The following is a 14,087-nucleotide window of genomic DNA, read 5'->3' as shown; positions in this document are numbered from 1 at the left end:
ATTTGGTGAATACTGGTTTTGTTTATTTGTTTTGTGTTTTTTGTTCAGCAGTTTCTTAACGGGGATGGAATCCAGTGCAAATTGTTGTTTCATCTGTTCCTTTACTTTTAGTTGGAAGACTTTAAAGAATATTGGTGTCAATTCTCCTCTAAATGTTTGGTGGAATTCCCCCAGTGAAGCCATCTGGCCCAGGATTGTTTTTTGTTGGGAGGTTTTTGATCGCTGATTTGATTTCTTCACTTCTTCTTTACTCTTTAGATTTTTATTTCCTTTTGAGTCAGTTTGGGTAGGTTGCATGCGTCTACGAATTTGTACATTTCATCTAGGTTATCCAATTTGTTATCCTGCAGTTGTTCATAAAATTCTGTCATAATTCTCTTTATTTATTTCTATTGAGTAATGTCCCCTATTTCTTTTCTTTCTTTCTTTCTTTTTTGATTCTGTGCATCTTTTCTCTTTACTTCTTTGTCAGTCTAACTAAGGTTTGTCAATTTTATTGGTCTTTTCAGAGAATCAACTTCTGGTTTTATTGATTCTCTCTGTTGTTTCCTGTTTTTGATTTTATTTATTTATGCTTTAGTCTTTGTTATTTCCTTTCTTCTTGTAACTTTAGGCTTAGTTTGCCCTTCTCTTTCTAGTTCCTGGAGTTGCTGAGTTAGGCTGTTGATTTGCGATCTTCATTTTTTCATGTAGGCATTATTTCTTCAAATTTCCTTCTGAGTACTGCCATCACTACATCCAATAAATTTTGGTATGTTTTGCTTTCATTTTCATTTGACTCTAAGAAATTTCATTTCTTCCTTGACCCATTGGTAATTTAATTGTTGTTGTTGTTAGATGTCATCGAGTCAGTTCCAACTCAGAGTGACCCTATGTACAACAGAACAAAACATTGCCTGCTCCTGCAACATCCTCACAATCCTTGTTATGCTTGAGGCCATTGTCGCAGCCACTGTGTCAACTCTTCTTGTTGACCCTCGCTGATCTTCCACTTTACCAAGCATGATGTCCTTCTCCAGTAGGTGTTGTTTAATTTCCATATGTTTGTGTAATTCTCAATTTTTTTTCTGTTGTTGATTTGTAGCTTCACTTCATTGCGGTCAGAGAAAATGCTTTGTATGATTTCAATATTTTTAAACTTGTCAAGACTTGCTTTGTGACCTAATATGTGCTCTATCCTGGAAAATGATCCATGTGCACTGGAGTAGAATGTATATTGGGCTCTTGTTGGGTGGAGTATTTTATATATGTCTGTTAAATGTAGTTGGTTTATAATGTCATTCAGGTCCTCTGTTTCCTTGTTGACCTTCTTTCTAGAGGTTTCGTCCAATATTGAAAGTGGTGTGTTGAAGTCTCTATTATCTATTTCTCCCTTCAATTCTATCAGTGTTTGCTTTATATATTTAGGTGCTCTGATGCCGAGTGCATATATATTTATGACTGTTAAATCATCTTGATGAATTAACCCTTTTATTACTATATGATGTTCATCATTATCTCTTCTAACATATATTGTTGTATTAGTTATCTAGTGCTGCTATAACAGAAATACCACAAGTGGATGGCTTTAACAAAAAGAAATGTATTCTTTCACAGTCTAGTAGGCTACAAGTCCGAATTCAGGGCACCAGCTTCAGGGGAAGTTTTCTCTCTCCGTTGGCTTTGGAGGAAAGTCCTTTCATCAATTTTCCACTGAAGTAGGAGTTTCTCAGTGCAGGGACTCTGGGTCCAAAGTACACGTGCTCCTGCTCTTCTTTCTTGGTGGTGTGAGATCCCCAACTCTCTGTTTGCTTGCCTTTCCTTTTATCTCTTGTAAGATAAAAGGCAATGCAGGTCACACCCCAGGGAAACTCCCTTTACATTGGATCAGGGATGTGACCTGAGTAAGGGTGTTACACCCCACCCTAACCACAGGCAGAGATTAGGATTTACAACACATAGGAAAATTACATCAATCACAAAATGGAGGACAACCACACAATACTGGGAATCATGGCCTAGCCAAGTTGACACATATTTTTGGGGGATACAACTCAACTCATGACATTGTCTTGAAATCTGCTTTGTCTGATATTAAGATTGCCATCCAAATCTCTTTTGGTTATTATTTGCATGGAATTTTTTTTTTCTATCCTTTCACTTTTAATCTATTTGTGTCCTTGTGTCTAAGGCATCTCCCTTGTAAACAGCATATAGTTGGATCATTCTTTTTTTTCAAATCCATTCTATTCTAAGCTATGGAAAATTTTATCAGAACATACGTTGCATTTACCAAGATCTTTTTCTGCCTTATGGAAACCCTGGTGGTGTAGCGGTTAAGTGCTACAGCTGCTAACCAAAAGGTCGGCAGTTCAAATCCACCAGGTGCTCCTTGGAAACTCTACAAGGCACTTCTCCTCTGTCCCCTAGGGCTGCTATAAGTCGGAATCGACTAGATGGCAACAGGTTTTTTTTTTTTTTTTCCTGCCTTTATCAGAAGAATCATGCAAGTTTTCTATTTTATTCAATGAAAGTTGGAAATCACATTGATTAATTTATTTAATATTAAAGTAACCTGCTTTCATGGCATAAACGTTAATTGGTCATGGTATATTATCATTTTTATATATCTTGTTGCATTATATTTGCTAATATTTCATTTGAAGTGCTTGTATCTATATTTTTTAGAATGATTGACTCTTTTCTTGTTTTAATACCATTTTCAGATTTTTTAGTCAATAAGAACTATGCATATCACATAAGTTGAACTTTAAAATGATTCCTCTTTTTTTGTTCTCCATTCAGGTTTAGGTCAGGTTAGTATTATTTTAACTTATATATTTGGAATAACTCACTAGTGAAGCCATTTGTATGCAATATTTTCTCTGTGGAAAAGTTTTGATTTATGGGATACGTTTATTTAAATTCTATATGAACAATTCTGCTTCTAGCTAAGATTGAGCAACAGGGACTGGATTTATTCCCCTGTTTGAAACAACAAAAAGTGAGCAAAAAAAATGAAAAAAATGGTTTTAAGACATTGTACATGAAGAAATGAAAGAAAGTGAACCCTGATATATGGAAAACAAACAAGATGAGACATAATTGTCCCAACTTACTGTCTTGAGAAAGTTTCCAGGATGTAGCAAAAGAAATGAAAACCCAGACAAAGCCTGGTGGACTTCCTGAGTTGAGAAGATGAAGGTGACTATCCAGAGAGACCTAGCTGGCTAGAGTCGACAGAATATATTACCAGAGAAGAGGGCACTTCAGAGAGAGAGAATTCTGAAGATTTGCAAAAGTTCCCCTTCAAGCATTCATCAGGGTACTTATAAGTGCATTTATAGAAGGAAAGAACTACCTAGAAGGATTTGAGATAACAGCACCCAGTACTGATACAGGGCCAAGAACAGTGCCTGGTCCCATAAGCCAGTCAGGAAAAACTGATAACTCTTGGGACACTAGGTCATGTACTAAGGAAGGGCTTGCCCTAGTAGGGGAAAACAATTATCCTTACACTGACTGCTGCTCATTCATGCCCAATAAATAAGAAGAGCAAGACCAAAAAAGATCAAAGTGTTTCCAATTTATTTAACTTTATCCTTTAACAAAATTCAAGAATGTTACTTGAATACAAAATTATCCAGTACCCAGAAAGGGGAATTCACAATTACTGGTATCCAGTAGAAAAATTAAGAGGAACGCTCAGAAGCACAAATAAATTAATCAAAATGGATGCAGAACTTGCACTGATATTAGAATTTGGAAACAAGAATATTTAAAAGATATTATAATCATACCCCAAACATTCAAAAAGTTAAGTAGAGATATGGTAGATATAAAGCACAAATACACACATGACCACACATAAAACATATAGAACTTCTAGACATAAAAACTATAATGTGTGAGATAAAAATACACTAAATAGGATTAATGGCAGATTAGACAATAGACAAATAAAAGGCTAGTGAAATTGAAGACATAGCAATAGCAAAAATCCAAGATGAAACACAGAGAGAAACATGTGAAGCAGTAAAATATTTGAAAGTAAGCTCAGATTATTTTAAAATGTGCATTTTAAACTCTATGGCCAGCATTGAAAATGTTTATAAAAGTGGTATAAATGATGTCAGTAGAGGAAAAAAAAGGAATTAAAAAGTTTATAATTTAAAAAATAGAGATGGAAAGAGATAAGAAAGAAACAAAGAACAAAGGGAGCAAAAATAATACGGCTAGTAAAATAGTAGATGTTCATCAAAATGTATCAAAAACTAAAACCAAATCCATTACCATTGAGTGAATTCTGACTCACAGCAACCCCATGCCTTACAGAGTAGAGCTGCTGCTTAGAGTTTTATTGGTTGTAATCTTTATGGGAACAGTTTTCCAGGCCTTTCTTCTGCAGAACTGCTGGGAGGGTTTGTTAGCAGCCAATTGCAAACCACTTGCATCACCCAGGCTCCTTAAATCATATCAATAGTCACTTTAAATATAATTAGTATAAACACGGCATCTAAAGGGCAGATTTCCATATTGAGTAAAAAAGCAACACCCAACCACGTATTGCAAACAAAACCTCACTATATATATAAAGACATAGAAACATTAAAGTAAAAGGATGCAGGTTCCACTTCTAGTACAGCAACATGAGGAACTGCACAGGCCTGTTCCATGGTGAAACTAAAGAAAAGTATTTTTTTAACAAGCATTTAAAGTCTCTGGAACTGTTCCTAAGGGCTTATAGCAAATGAGAAAACACTTATTAAAGAAAAGCTACTAAAACTGGTAATAACAGCAAGTCTGTAACGTTTGAAATATGACCTGCTACCTCACTTCTCCCTCTCAGCTTAGCATGATGGGAACTCCACTCCGGATGGATGTAACAAAGAACACAGGCCTTTCTCTCACTTCAGTCAGAAGGGTACTGTATCTTATCCAGAAAAGAAGGATGTCAGCACTTCTCATCCTGCCCCAGAAACCTGTTGCAGAGGTTAAGTTTTTGGCAAGTATGACCACAATGGGGGGTTTTTCCTTCTTCTGCCAAGCCCCAACTGCTGGGATAGAGGCTATACCTTGGATGAAGCATGCTGAGAATACTGGGATACCAGTTGCCTTCACCGCAGCTGTTTTGTAAAGTAGAGATTTCATGCTGGGACAGACAAGCTGAGGAGACCAGTGGGTACAGATGGTCTCTTTTTCCACTGAGCACCCAGCTCCTTAATCAGCGGTATAATTCTGAAATAATATCATTAATATCACACGCACAGAAGTAAAATTTTGCTGAAGATCATTCAAAAGTGGCTGCAGCAGTATATTGACAGGGAACTGCCGGAGATTCAGAAGAGGATGTGGAATGAGGGATATCACTGCTGATGTTAGATGGATCCTGGCTGAATGCAGAGTGTACCAGAAAGATGTTTACCTGTGCTTTATTGATTATGCAAAGGCATTCAACTGTGTGGATCATAAAAAATTATGGATAAATTGTGGAAAATGTGAATTCCAGAACACTTAATTGTGCTCATGAGGAATCTGTACATAGATCAAGAGGTGGTTTTTTGAACAGAACAATAGGGTACTGCATGGTTTAAAGTCAGGAATGGTGTGCATCAGCATTGTCTCCTTTCACCATACCTATTCGATCTCTATGCTGAGCAAATAATCTGAGAAGTTGGACTACATGAAGAAGAAGGCAGCATCAGTATTGGAGGAAGGCTCATTAATAGTCTGTTGTTATGCAGATGACACAACCTTGTTTGCTGAAAGTGAAGAGGACTTGAAGCACTTACTGATGAAGATCAAAGACCACAGCACTCAGTATGGATTACACCTCAACATAAAGAAAAAAAAAATCCTCACAACTGGAACAATAAACAACATCATGATAAATGGAAAAATATTGAAGTTGTCAAGGATTTCATTTTGCTTGGATCCATAATCAACACCTATGGAAGCAGCAGTCATAAAATCAAAAGACACATTGTATTGGACAAATCTGCTGTGAAAGACCTCTTTAAAGTGCTGGAAAGCAAAGATGTCACCTTGAAGACTAAGGTATGCCTGATCCAAATCATGGTATTTTCAATTGCACTATATGCATGTGAAAACTGGACAATGAGTAAGGAAGACCGAAGAAGAATTGAAGCCTCTGAATTGTGGTGTTGGTGAAGAACATTGACTATACCATGGATTGGAAAAAAACAAACAAATCTGTCTTGGAGGAAGTACAACCAGAATGCTCCTTAGAAGTAAAGATGATGAGACTATGTCTTAAATACTTTGGACATGTTATAAGAGGGATCAGTCCCTGGAGAAGGACATCAAGCTTTGTAAAGTGCAGGGTCAGTGAAAAAGAAGACCTTCAATGAAATGAATTGCCACAGTGGCTGCAACAATGGGTAAAACTGTCCCATGGGGTTTCCAAGGCTGTAATCTTTATGGAAGCAGACTGCCACATCTTTCTCCCATGGAGTGGTTGGTGGGTTTGAACCACCAACCTTCCATTTAGCAGCCAAACTCCTAACACTACACCACCAGTGTTCTAAATAAAGAAATAAGCAAATAACAATAACAAACCCTGGGGAGAAGGACATGTATCCAAAATTGCTACAATATATGTCTAAAATGTCCAATTTCCAGCAAAAATTAGTAGACATGCAAACAAAACAAAACAAAACAAAAACACAAATATGATTGAAACACAGCAGCAGTGGCAGGGTGGGGGGGGAAGCAAGCAACAGAAACTGCCTGGTTGAGTGACCAGATGTCAAATTTAACAGAAAAACTTCAAAAAGCCATTATAAATATTTTTTAAAACTAAAGAAAGCTATACTTTAAGAAGTAATGGAAGGTATGATGAACATGTCTCATCAAACAGAGAATATCAATAAACTGACTGAAATGATAAAAAAAAAAAAAAAGGCAAACAGAAATTCTGGAATTGAGAAGTACAATAACTAAAATGAAAAATTCACTAGAGGGGAACAACAGTAGATTTGAACTGGCAGAAGAAAAAATAAGCAAATGCAAGATATATCAATAGTGATTATGCAATCCAAAGAACAGAGAGAAAGTAGAATGAAACAAAAATGAACAGAGAGCACCAAAAAAAAAAAAAAATCTGGGATACCATTAAGCACACCTACACATGTGTAATGAGAATGCTAGAAGGTGAGGAGAAGAGGGAGCAGAAAAAATATTCAAAGAAGTAATGGCTGAAAACTTCCTAATTTTATTGAAAAACAATAATCTACACATCCAAGAATCACGATGAATTCCAAATGGGATAAATGCAAAGAGATTCACAGATACATCATAGTGAAAATGCTGAAAGACAGGTACAATCTTGAAAGTAGCAAGAGAGGTGACTTGTCACACAGAGTAACCCTAATACGATCTACAGCTGACTTCTCAACAGAAACTAGGGAGGCCAAAAGGCAGTGTGATAACATAATCAAAGTGATCAAAGAAAAAAAACTGTCAGCCAAGGATTGACAGATAAACAAAAACAGAGATAATTTTTAGCTTGCAGACTCACCTTAGAAGAATATTAAAGAAAGTTCTTCAAGGATGAAAGGAAGTGACCCCAGACAGTAAATTCAAACTTACGCAAAAAGAGCATCCGTAAAGATAACTGTAAAAGGCAATGTAAATAATTGTTTCTTTGCCTTTCTCCTGTTAACTGACCTAAAGGGAAACTGTATAAAACAATACATATATTGTATTGTTGGACCTATAACATATATAATGTAATATATATGCCAATAACAGCACAAAAGAGGTAGGTGAAAGAAAAGCAGTATTGGGCTAAAGAAATAGTAAACTGAATCCACAGGAACAAATGAAAAGAACCAAAAATGGGAAATAAAAAAGTATAACAAAACTATATACAAAAACTATAAAACATGTGAAAAGTGGAAACTGTGTAAGATAGAAACCTGTCAGCGAAGGAAAAGTCAAATATTTTTCACTAGTAGAGAGCAATAGAAAGATGGTAAGACTGCACCCTGTCAGGCAGAAAATTTTTGAAATCCAGAAAACAAGGCAGTCCTACCGAGTTGAAGCTCTCACATTGAATTCCAGCTCTCACAGGGTTCACTTGCTCACCTTTCTTCTTTCAGCTTATTTATATAAATAATTATAACAATGTATTGTTGGACTTGTAACATTAATAGATGTAATATGTATAATAATAATACAAAAAAGGGGAAAATGAAAATAGAAGTATGTAAGAGTAAAGTTTTTATATATCATTGGATTTAAGCTAGTATAAATATGTAGCTAATTTTGATAAGAAGTGCATGATGAGCCCAGAGGAACCACTAAAGAAATAAGTGTAAATATAGAAAAAATGTCATTGAGTGAATTAGAATGTTACATTAGAAAGTACCTAAATATCCACTTAATGTAAAGGAAAGCTGTAAAGGAAGAATAGAGGAACATATAGATGAAAATCCAACTACATTAATAATAAATTTCAATGTGAATAGATTAAACAATCCAATAAAAAGGCAGAGATTGTCAGATTGGATAAAATATCTATTTGTGGTTCACAGGAGACACACTTTATATTCAAAGATTCAAATAGATTGAAAGTAAAAAGGTGTCATGCAAAAAAAAAAGAAAACTGTAGTAACTATACTAATGTGAGGTGAAGTAGATCTTAAAACAAACAAAAAAAAAGTTACTAGAGATAAAGACAATTTATAACAAGAAAAGGTCAATCCATTAGGAATGTATAACAATTATAAACATATATGCATGTAGTAACAAGCACTAAAATACATGAAGTAAAAAAATGAGAGACACAAAGGAAGAAACAGACATTTCGACAATAATGGTTAGACACATAGATATCCCACATTTGATTTAGATGGGATAACTATACAGAAGATCACCAAGGAAGTAGAAGACTTGAACAAAAGTATAAATAAACTAGATCTGATAGATGTATTCAAAACACAACACCCAATAATAGCTGAATATATATTCTTTTCAAGTTCACAAGGGGTCTTCTCCAGAGAAAGCAGATTATAGGCCATTAAAAAAACCTAAATAAACTTGGGGATAGAAAGATTACAAAATACGTTTTCCAGTGACAATGAAGTAAAATTAGAAATCAATAGCAGGAAAAAAATTAAGAAATTAACAATATATGAAAATTAAACAACACTCTCTGAAATAATCTATAAGTGAAAGGATAAATTAAAAGGAATATCAGAAAATACTTTGAGGAGGCAGAGCAAACATAGTGCTATAGATGAAGCAACCATCCTTCTTCAGTAAAGACCTGGAAAACTAAGTAAAACAGATACAAATGTCAATCCTGCAACCCTTAGCATCAAATAAAGAGATAAGGAACTAGATCAAGCACCAAGTGGAAGAAGAAATAAAGAGAACAGAGAATGAGGACAGCCATGGAGTGGAGGTCCCCTGCCAGCTAATGCAGCATGGCTTTGCTGTTTGGAGCACAGCCATCAAAGTTCCCAGACAGGGAGTATGGGAAGGCAAATTCATGGCTCTTCTAACAGGAAATGGAGCACCCAGTAACCAGAAATACACGCTTTTCCACCCCTCGTCCTTCTGCCCTGTATGCTGCCTCTGACACTTTCCAGTGGGATATAGTTGCTCAGCTAGAGAGAAACCAGCTCACTGCTGCCTCTGTTATGCCCAGCTCCCAACAGCTGGCTCCCTCAGAGCCATATATATTTTTTTTTTTTCTCTCCCTTTCTCTCTTTTCCCTTTCCTTCCCACCTAGGCTCTGTGCTGCCTCCTCCCCTTCTTGGCAGGCCATGTCACGAGGTCAGCAAAAGACACACCAGCTCACCGCCACCATCTATACCACCTGTACCTCTCACAGTAGCTGGTTCTGTCAATACCAGTTTTGTTTGTTTCTTCTTTCTCTTCCTTCCTTTACTTTCTTCTGCCTGTCTAGTCACATGCACCACCTTCGCCCCTTCTTGTCAGACCATGCAGCACCACTTGGCTAGAGAGCCACCAGAACACAGACTTCCTGGGACTGCCCCACTCCCACCTATTGGCATGTGCTGTAAGGCAATTTTTTTCTTTTTTCTGCTTTTGTTTCTCTTTCTCTCCTCCAATAGCTTCATACATCACATCCTCTCCCTCCCCTCCTGCATCTATGCACTTCCCACCAAGTGCCCTGCCCCCAAGCAGCATGTGGGCATCTGCACCCTCAAACCCTGCCCCATGCCACTCTCTGCCCCTACCCTGCTGCTCATCCAAGTGGCACTGGTTCAGACCTCTGGACCCCAGGCTGCTAAACTGTGCTGTCCACTGGTCCTGCCCTGTTAAGCACTGCACTTCCATGTGGGACAGGTGTGGACAACTGGGCCCTGCCCTGTGCTGACTCTGGCCCACTATGCTGAGCATCACATCCCTGAGCAGCACTGGCATGGATCCCTGGAACTCTGGACCATGATCCAGGCTGCCCCCTGGCACCACCCTACCAAGCATGACACTCCCAAGTGGCACCAATGCAGACCCCCAGATCCCTGGATCCTGCTCCACACTGCCTCTGGCCCTGCCCTGTTGAGCACTATGTCCTGAAGCAGCACCAACAGACCTTCAGACCCATGCGCCCTGCCCCACCATGGCACTCCAGTTCATGCTGCAGACAAATGACCCATCACCATGTCCCTCCACCGCCCTCCCTGGACCTGTCCTAGTGCACCATAGCTGAGTGACTGGCTGTGTTCACCTGGACAAGGTGGTGAGAGCTATCATGACCAGAGACAAGCAAGCAATGAAATATGCCCAGTCTGCCTGTCCAGACACAACCAAATAAAACAAGAAAGCGGGAAGAAACAAAGAAACTTACAATCAATAAATGATGAGAATAATTCCTGAATTTCTCAGAGACAGCAATTTAAAAAAAAGGACAGGATGGCTCCAACAAGCAACCAATGTAAAATACAAGATGACCTTCTGGTAGAAGAAAAGACATTGAAACTATCTGATAGGGAATTCAGAAGACTAATATTCAGGGCTCTCCAAGATATTAAGAAAGAGATCAAGGAAAACATAGACAAAACTAAGGATGAAAGAGACAAAATCATGGAAAATACAGATAAAATCAGGGAGAAACAGACAAAGCAATGGAAGAATTCAGGAAAATAATGCAAGAAGAAAATGTCAAAATGAATAATTAGAGATCATACAAGAAAGCAATTAGAAATCCAAAAGATAAACAAGATTTCAAAAATGGGCAATGCAATAGAGGGTTTTAGGAGCAAAATTGAAACAATGAAAGGCAGTATCAGCAAAAATGAAGACAAATCCTTAGATACCACTTCGTTTGAAGGAAAATTAGAGAAAAGGATGAATAAAAAAGAAGAAAACCTAAGATCTATGTGAGATACAATCAAGAGCAAAACTTTGCATGCAACAGGAGTTCCAGAACAGGGGGAGAAAATGGAAAACACAGAAAGGATCATCGAAAATCTGCTGAAAGATAACTTCCCTGATATCCTGAAAGATGAAAAACTGACTATCCAAGAAGCTCAACAAACTCCATATAGGATAAAAATTTTAGACCCCATAAAAATTACCAAGACATATCACAGTCACACTCACTGTTATGGATTGAATTGTGTCCCCTCAAAATATGTGTCAACGTGGCTAAGCCATGATTCCTAGTATTGTGTGATTGTTCATCATTTTGTCATCTGATGTGATTTTCCTATCTGTTGTAAATTCTACTTCTATGATGTTAATGAGGCAGGATTACAGGCAATTGTGTTAATGAGGCAGGGTTCAATCTACAAGATTAGGTTGTGTTTTAAGTAAATTACTTTTGAGATATAAAAGAGAGAAGCGAGCAGAGAGATGGGAGACCTCATACCACCAAGAAAGCAGTGCCAGGAGCAGAGCGCATCCTTTGGACCCGGGCTCCCTGCTCTAAGAAGCTCCTGGACTGGGGAGGATTAATGACAAAGACCTTCCTTCACAGCCAACAGAGAGAGAAAGTCTTCCCCTGGAGCTGGCACCTTGAATTAGGACTTCTAGCCTCCTAGACTGGAAGACAATGCATTTCTCTTTGTTAAAGCCATCTACTTGTGGTATTTTTGTTATAACAACACTAGTTAACTAAGACAGAATTTGGTACCGAAAGAGTGGGGTGCTGCTCTTAACAGATACCTAAAATGTGGAAGCACTTTTGAATCTGTGAATAAGAAGAGGCTAGAAGCATTTTAAAGTGCCTAATTTTAACAGTAAAAGCGGAGTCCTGGTGACATAGTAGTTAACAGCTTGGCTGCTAACCCAAAGGTCAGCAGCTCAAATCCACCAGCCACTCCTTGGAATCCTTATGGGACTGTTCTACTGTGTCCTATAGGGTTGCCATGAGTTGGAACTGACTCGATGGCACCTAACAACAATAGTAAAAGTCTATATTGCCCTGAAGAGACTGTTGGTGGAATTATGGACATCGAAGACAATTCTGGTGAGAACTCAGAAGGAAGTGAGGAGAGTTGTTACACTGGAAAAGGCAGAGATGGCAAGAAGTGGCAGCAGAGAAACAAGAGCAGCAGAAAAATGGTAACAGCAGAACCAGGAGGCTGGCATGAGACAGCACTAGAGTGGACCCACTGAGTGAAAGAACTGAATGCCTTTGGCAGTGGGCTTCCTGGAGGGGTGGGATGCCTCTAGTCACTTATTGGTGGAGCTAGGCTTGCTGACCCATGGAGCAAGAGAGCCAAGTGCCTTCTGGCTGAAGTTTACTGGTGGAGTGGGGTGCTTCCCTCAAAATATGTGTCAACGTGGCTAAGCCATGATTCCTAGTATTGTGTGATTGTTCATCATTTTATCATCTGATGTGATTTTCCTATGTGTTGTAAATTCTACTCCTGGGGAGGATCCTGCCTCATTAACATCATAGAAGTAGAATTTACAGGACATCATCAGCCAGATACCAACCTAGGTAATGAACACTCAAGGATCAAAAAAACTAAAATATTTCCCTCAGAATACAAGCGATGCCAATCTGTAAATGACAACAATGTAAGAACAATAAAATGGGGAATAAATGGTGTAGGTATAGAACTTTCAAATGGAGAGGAAGTCAAGATGACATCAAGTAATAAAAGACTGATTCAAACTTAGGAAGATGGGGTAAATTTCAAGGTAGTCACGAAGAAAGTTAACACATCTACTCATCAAAATAAAGAAGAAAAACATGAAGTCTCAGTAAACAGAAAATCTACAGGAGAGTAAGAGAAACAAAGAAAATGCCAGTATCACAAAAAAGTGCTACAAAATGATAGCAATAAACTCACATCTATCATCATCACACTGAACGTAAATGGTTTAAATGCATCTGTAAAGACACAGAGAGTGACAGAATGGATTTTTAAAAAAGACCTACAAATATGTTGTCTACAAAAGACATATGTTAGAAATAAATATATTAAAAATCAAAAGTTGGAAAAAATATATCAACAAACAGCAACCAAAATAGAGCAAGAGTGGTATTACTAATCTCAGATAAAACAGATATTAAGGCAAACTCTACCATAAAAGATAAGGAAGGCACTAGATATTGATTAAAGGGAAAATTCACCATGATGACATAACCAAAATAAACATCTATACACCCAATGGCAGGGCTTCAATATACATAAAACAAACTCTGGTAGCATTGAAAAGAGAAAGTGATGATTCTGCAATAAGAGTAGGAGACTTCAACACACCACTCTTGGTAAAGGACAGAACATCTAACAAGAAACTCAATAAAGATACAGAAGATCTAAAGGCCATAATCATACAACTAGATCTCATAAGAACACTTCACCCAATAGCAGCGAAATATACATTCTTTTCCAATGCACATGGAACGTTCTTCCAAATACATCACGTGTTAGGCCACAAAGCAACACTCAGCAAAATCCAGAACACTGAGACAATGCAAAGCATCTTCTCTGATCACAATGCCATAAAAGTAGGAATTAACAACAGGAAGAGCAAGGAAAAAAATGGAAACTGAATATACCTTGCTTAAAAAGCCACTGGGTAATGGAAGAAATCAAAGATAGAATAAAAAAAAAAAAAACTTCTCAAATCAAATGAGAATGCAAACATTTCTTAAC

Source organism: Loxodonta africana, chromosome 13 (assembly GCF_030014295.1).
Source record: "Loxodonta africana isolate mLoxAfr1 chromosome 13, mLoxAfr1.hap2, whole genome shotgun sequence".
NCBI classification, from domain to species: Eukaryota; Metazoa; Chordata; class Mammalia; order Proboscidea; family Elephantidae; genus Loxodonta; species Loxodonta africana.
Note: the sequence above shows the minus strand (reverse complement) of the source record.